Source organism: Acanthopagrus latus, chromosome 23, assembly GCF_904848185.1.
Source record: "Acanthopagrus latus isolate v.2019 chromosome 23, fAcaLat1.1, whole genome shotgun sequence".
Classification (NCBI taxonomy): Eukaryota; Metazoa; Chordata; class Actinopteri; order Spariformes; family Sparidae; genus Acanthopagrus; species Acanthopagrus latus.
Genome location: NC_051061.1, coordinates 13279320 through 13285505, shown reverse-complemented (window position 1 = coordinate 13285505; position 6186 = coordinate 13279320).

The window sequence follows — 6186 nt, the reverse complement described above, 5'->3', positions numbered from 1 at the left end:
GATATGAGCTGCCCAGTAGTTTGTCCTCAGACGGTCAACAACAGCCATTTAAAAAGCATGAAACTATGCTTTTTGTTGTCCCACTTTTGACTCCTGACTTGTTTTTGAGTCTATTCAGGATGTGGTGTTTACGTGGAAAATGGAAAACATGGTTATTCATTTTCCTGTTTGAATGATTGTAACAGTATCCAGGTGTCTGATTGCCTGCTTGCCGGTGTGTCTTGATCCATTTTTCTAGTTGTTGGTAGTTGCTGGAGCACAAACACACGGTATGATTTACCATATTTATGATCACAGCCATATCTGTGCGAAGACAAATAAAGGTTCAAATTCCAGTCGTGGTAACTCAAGTGTGACAAAAGCTGTAGTCACTGTGATCAGCCAATTGCATTGTTGCAACGACGTGAGCGAGATTCTACATCTAGCGCTGCCGCAGACATATTTCTAATAAGCATGGAAAAAGACGATATCATACTAATGCACAGGATTACCAAGAAAGGTGAGGTTGTTAAAAAAATTAAACATTAATGTCTTTTGTTCAAGTGCTCTGGTGGGCTGAGCTGAAAATGTCATGTCGTGATACCCTGAATTGTGCCATGAAAGATGGTGGTGTCATGAAACTGCTCGCATGTGCATGAAAAGTAAAACCTCTGTGGAAAAGGCAATTTAAACCTTATTCTGGGGCAACGTCACCAAGCTTTTTATCTTCAGGTGACCATTTTAAGTGAACTTCTGGCTCTGGATCTAGGGGTGTTGCAAAGATGGCTGACGAGTCTTCCATATAAGGACTTTGACATTTCTGAGGCTAGCTAGCTAAACTTTGCTAGCAACCAAAACTAAACTTTAGCTTACTAGTCAAGAAGAAAAGTGCTGTGGCTTTTCAGCCCTTGAAACTCCATAGTGTAGTGAAGCCGGGCGCTAACATCCAACCCATAACTGGTAACTGTCAAGACCTTTGATAGCTGATAAAACAGCCTTACACTGTTGGCTCGCTAACCTAGAAGCTGGAACGAAATGTCAAAATCTCTACACAGATAAAACAATAATTTTGGAGCAGAAAATGTTTTTTATAAGGTTTATTCATTCACAATCATAATAATGTTTTTAAGGAAAAGAGATTTTATTGAGCAGCTCCTACAAGCTCTGTAGCTGTATTATTTTCTGGTCCATGAGAGGTAAAAAAGCAGCAGCAGCAGGGACTTGGGAGGATGAATGACCCCAGCTGTACCACCATCCCCTCTGCTCCTTCCATCCTTTTTTAGCTGCTGCTGCTGCTTGGCTCTACTACAACTCCCATCTACTCCCACAGTGGAGTATGTTTGGTGCAAGACTCCTGTTCATTTTTTTTTCTCGTCCAAACAAACCAGGTTTGTTTGAGAGAGTTTGTGGTAGGAGGAGACGGAGAGGACACAGAGGATAAAGATGTGAGACCGTCAACATGCAGGAAGAGGAAGACGCGTGTGGTTTTTTAAGTGGACTCCTGAGTGGTGTGAAGTCCACTGAGACCCACTAAGATACGTTTTGAAGAATCTGTGCCAGCATGGGAATGATTTGCCTCCTCATTTACGGGATGGTTTCTTAAACGCATCCCTCCAAATTCCAAGTTTTATAACCAATGCCAAAATTTTACAAGATAAAATGGCCGGGAGTGATTTGTGTGTGCGTCCACATGATTGCATGTCTACTTGTTGCATCCCATAACCAGACACAGCCTCCCGTGGTCTCATGAGGGGATATTTTATTTGGTGCTTCGCATTTAGATCTGGCACAGTGAGCGTAGCCCGTGGGCGTGCGACCCTCGGCCCCACTCTCTCTCTCCCTGATTCTCTCTCTTTTGTTTCCTGTCCTCCTCTCCTGCTCTCTGTGTTCCCATAGCCGCCATCTCTGCTTCTCTCGACCCCCTTGTCTAGTGAGATCCAGGCTAATTAAAATGCCTGCCAAAACTAGGCTACAGCCTCCCCTGGTTCTCCCTCCTCCATGATCCTCACACCCTGGTGGAAAAAGAAACACCCCCCAACTGCTGCGCTAATGACCAGAGCCTTTGATACGCAGCTCTTTTCTTGTCTAGATATATTTGGTGTGGCAACCTGATCGTCCGTGAGTTCAGCCTGGCTGGGTTGAAGCTCTCGGTCCAGGGGCATCTCATCCCCGCCTGGTCCGAACTACTGCCGCTCTGATTCTCAGCTCTAATCATGACCTTCTTAGGTCAAAGGTCAGAACCCAGGCCTGGTCACAGGTGGTTGAGCAATAGTGAGGCTGATGGGATTGAAAGGTTAGGGATGAGAGGGGGTGTCGAGCTGAGGTCAGGGGGAGAAAGAGAGCCAAAATTTGGGTCAGGAGATCATCACAAGGTCCGGCTCAGTTAGACAGCAGCCCCTCAACAGAGTGATGAGCAAATAACTCGGTGTTCAGTTTTGGTTTTACTAGAGCGAAAGAAAAGGTTTCTTGAAACATTACAAAACTAGAATTAAGAATTAATTATTATTCCCTGATCACAAAAAATGTCAAAATCTGTCCCTTCATCCAAGGGATTGGGATTTTCTATAGCCGATAATCACAATCACATTGCCTCAATGTGCAGTTTGATTTTGCCACATGATGATGCAGGATGAAAATCACCCAAACTGTCATGTCTGATTGACTTTGTGTTTACTCCTCTTGTGTCATCTGTAAATAGTTAACAAAAATGCAACAAATGTAATCCTTAATATAACAATATATTCCAAGTGGGACACAAACTTCAGTCCACTGCAACTTGCTCCTGATGTGGACTTTGTTGCTGTTTATACCACTGTACATCACCTGACTTCCGAAAGCCTTGCTGGCAGAAAGCCCTGAATGGGAACTTCTCCCAGTGCCTGTGTCAAAACCTTGCACCTATGTTACCCATGATGCAACAGACACATAAAATGGAGATTAAGGTGTGTTGCGCTGGTAGCAGCTAATGTAGCCTCTAACAGCTAGCCTCAAGAAGACCAACACCCAAAGATCTTTCCTTTTCATTTTCATTGACACATTATCATATCTTAAGAAAATGTGTCCGATTTCCTTAACGTAACTTCCCTGAAACAAAGCAACCGTCTCTTGAAAAGTAACATGAGCCAACTCAGAGTAATTTAAATGCTTTATTTTGAAATTCTATCCTCTTCCTGCCACTGTCCTTTTCCATCAGTCCACAGGCGGACACGGCCGACTGCCTCAGAAAATAAAAGGAGACGGAGAGAAAGCAAGAAACCGAACGAAGGGACGAGATACCATCTGTTTGTTTTTCTGCCTTTCTTTCCCAAGCTTGTTATCGTTCCTCATTTCCTGCCGGACGACAAGTAAATAATTCACATGTATACATTTAAAAACACCGAGATCAGCCCTCCCTGACTCGTCTTAATTTTGGCCTCAGTTTCAAAGCTATTCCCAGCCCTGATGACTCGCCTCCAAACGATGTGTTGAGAAAACAAACAAAAGCCTGAAATGTTCTCCCTGTAGTCTGCATGTGCGAGGAGAAAAAAATATGTCAGTAGCATTTTTCCGAGTGAGATATTCTGTCATGCACATGACTCTGCAATTTCCTGCCCACGTCCATCCCGACCTAGCACAATCCATCTCTTCACTCCGACTCTGACTTCACTCCCTGGGGAGGCAGTTCAGCAATCGCCACGATTGTTCCCTTTTCTTTTTCCAGTGCCTCCTACTCTCTGAGGAATCATTAGGGTTTTGAGTGCAGATCATAAAAAAAAGTCGAGCTGTTCTAATCACATTAGGAAGATGAAGGAATGCAATGAGCGAAAAGTCCCTGTTGGACTGTTTGGGAAAAGGTCTCAGAGACCGACTCAGATAATGTTTAAAGATTTTTGAGACAATCAGGATGGATGGGTTGCTCCAGACGCCTCTTGTGTTTCTGATTTAATTGTCAGCTTTTGGGACGTGATGCTCCAAATTGGGACATTCGTCAATATCTGGGTAAGATTTGGCATCTTCCTCAGGACTGAACATGATGTCAGGATCTATTTGGTGTGAGTCTCTCGCATCCCAGATGATTCACCTCATCCCCCCAAAACACATCCACTCGCTGCAGGTGTGTAAAGTCACAAGGCAAGGGCTGTCAAGTGTCTCCTGATGGCTAGGCCACCCTAGACATCCACAGCCCTCCAGCCCCTCTTCAAGGACCCCCCAAATCCTTTCAGCATCCCAGCTGTACCCTGAGCAATGCCCCTGGGCTGAGGCAGTGGCTAGGGAGCAGAGTCCACAGGGGTGACCCGGCTCTCCCTAAACCCTGCAGGAATGTGTGGATTTGAGTGAGTGCTGTAACCAGAGAGCACTCTCTCCTATCTTTAAGCCCATAATGGAGCCACTTCCTGTTGATAATCAGTCTGTTGTGATCTCCCTCTGCCTTGGGATTTTGACACTTCATCTTGAGTCCTTAGAGAGGAGGAGTTAGGAGAGGTGTTATTATGGTTCTGGTCTGTGTGCCATAATGACAGTGTGGGCTGGCATCAAAGGCTTGGGAACCAAAAAAAGTTATTTTTCCAATTTGTGTTTTAGATCCTACAAGAAATCCCCGTGTTTGCACATTTTCATGCAGACGGTGCCCAGTGTGTCATTGGCATAGATTGCCTGACATCAAACAAGCAAGTATGAGGCTTCCATGAGGGCCAGCAGACCAGGGGTACAGCGGTATAGCAGTTTTAAAGTATGATCTGCTTGTCTAAGGTATTGAACTCCATATCCACACTAATAAATTTTGGGTTTAAAAGATGTAACTTTTGCTACACATAAGGCTGATATATGGTTGCATGTATAGTCTCTGCCATAACTTACAGGCATTTAGTGAGCATTTATACATATGGTCTGGCGTGTCTGTGTGGATAGGCTACACTTTTTATGGCATCTGCAACCAGGATGCACATGGAAGAGCAGCCCGCCCTATGGACATCCAGTTCGACAGTGAAGAGCAGAGTATAAGAGGAACAGCTGCTTGACGGTCAGGATGGACAGCAACAGTCGAAGAGTGCAGTGTGGGTCCTGGGGAAACTGAAGGTAACAATCCCCTGTATTACCACCGCCAGCACCAGAAGAAGCCGGAAATGCAGCGCTACCACGTGAACCAATCACAATTGTTGCAGACCGCTTGCTGCAAAGTGTTGTCACATTTCTGTGGGGTGCATGTAATGCAAGCTGAAGCATAAATCAAGCCTTATGTCTGGTATCCACATTACTCTTGTGTTCTAGGACCCCCAATGCAGATATTTTTGGAAACGATGACGCAGACACCACGTCACTCTTCACATTTCCTTATTTGATACATGAAAGCATAAAATGTTGCCCATTTCTGTAAGAAAACAACAGCAGTGACTAAGCAAAGAAGTGCATGACAAGTGTACGTGCATGGTAATATTTGGTTTCAGGTGCATTAGTTTGGATGAAGATTAGATTTAAAATGGTGCTAATATGCTAATATAACACACTCGTTGGGATGGAGATTGTTTAGTGTGGATGTAACTTGGTGTTTTTTTATAATACATGTATTTCACATTGACATGAAAGCTGTCAGGACATTATAACAAAGCATTTTTCAACCGAAAAACCGTATTATTGTACCTGATTATGATAATTTAATTAATGTATCATTTTATACTGTAATAGTTTATATGATGTTAGTTAGGATTAGTGTACCATGAAAACCTCACACCGCTGAGCAGAGAATTTTCCCCCTTTTTCTTGTAACTTTTGTCTCCAGACTATCAAATAAAGCCAAATATACCAGTGTCTTCTCATGTTTCCCTCGTTTTCCCTCCTTCTCACTTTCTGACATACATCTCATAGTGCTGGATCTGGATCTGGTACCTGCTTTTATGGCCCCCAATAATAACAGCAACAATAAAAGAGCCAGAAACCTGCCGTAATTATTTTTTAAAAGCAGCCATAGCGCTGCTTCCACAGGAGCTAGCTGTGCGCTTGTTGGGGTAGGGGGGCTCACATTAACCGCTGTTAATCGTTACCACGATGCGTGCGAAACAGCATCCCGGTACGGCCCATAAACTGGGTAGCGCTTCTCTCCTGGAGGTTAAGTGCTTTCATGACTCAGAAAGGTGTGGTTGCTATAGGAATGGCGCCGTGTTGAGGGTAATCTAAAAAAAAAAACCCAACATTTCAGGACCCTGCTCTATGTCACAGTTCACCTCAAGCCGT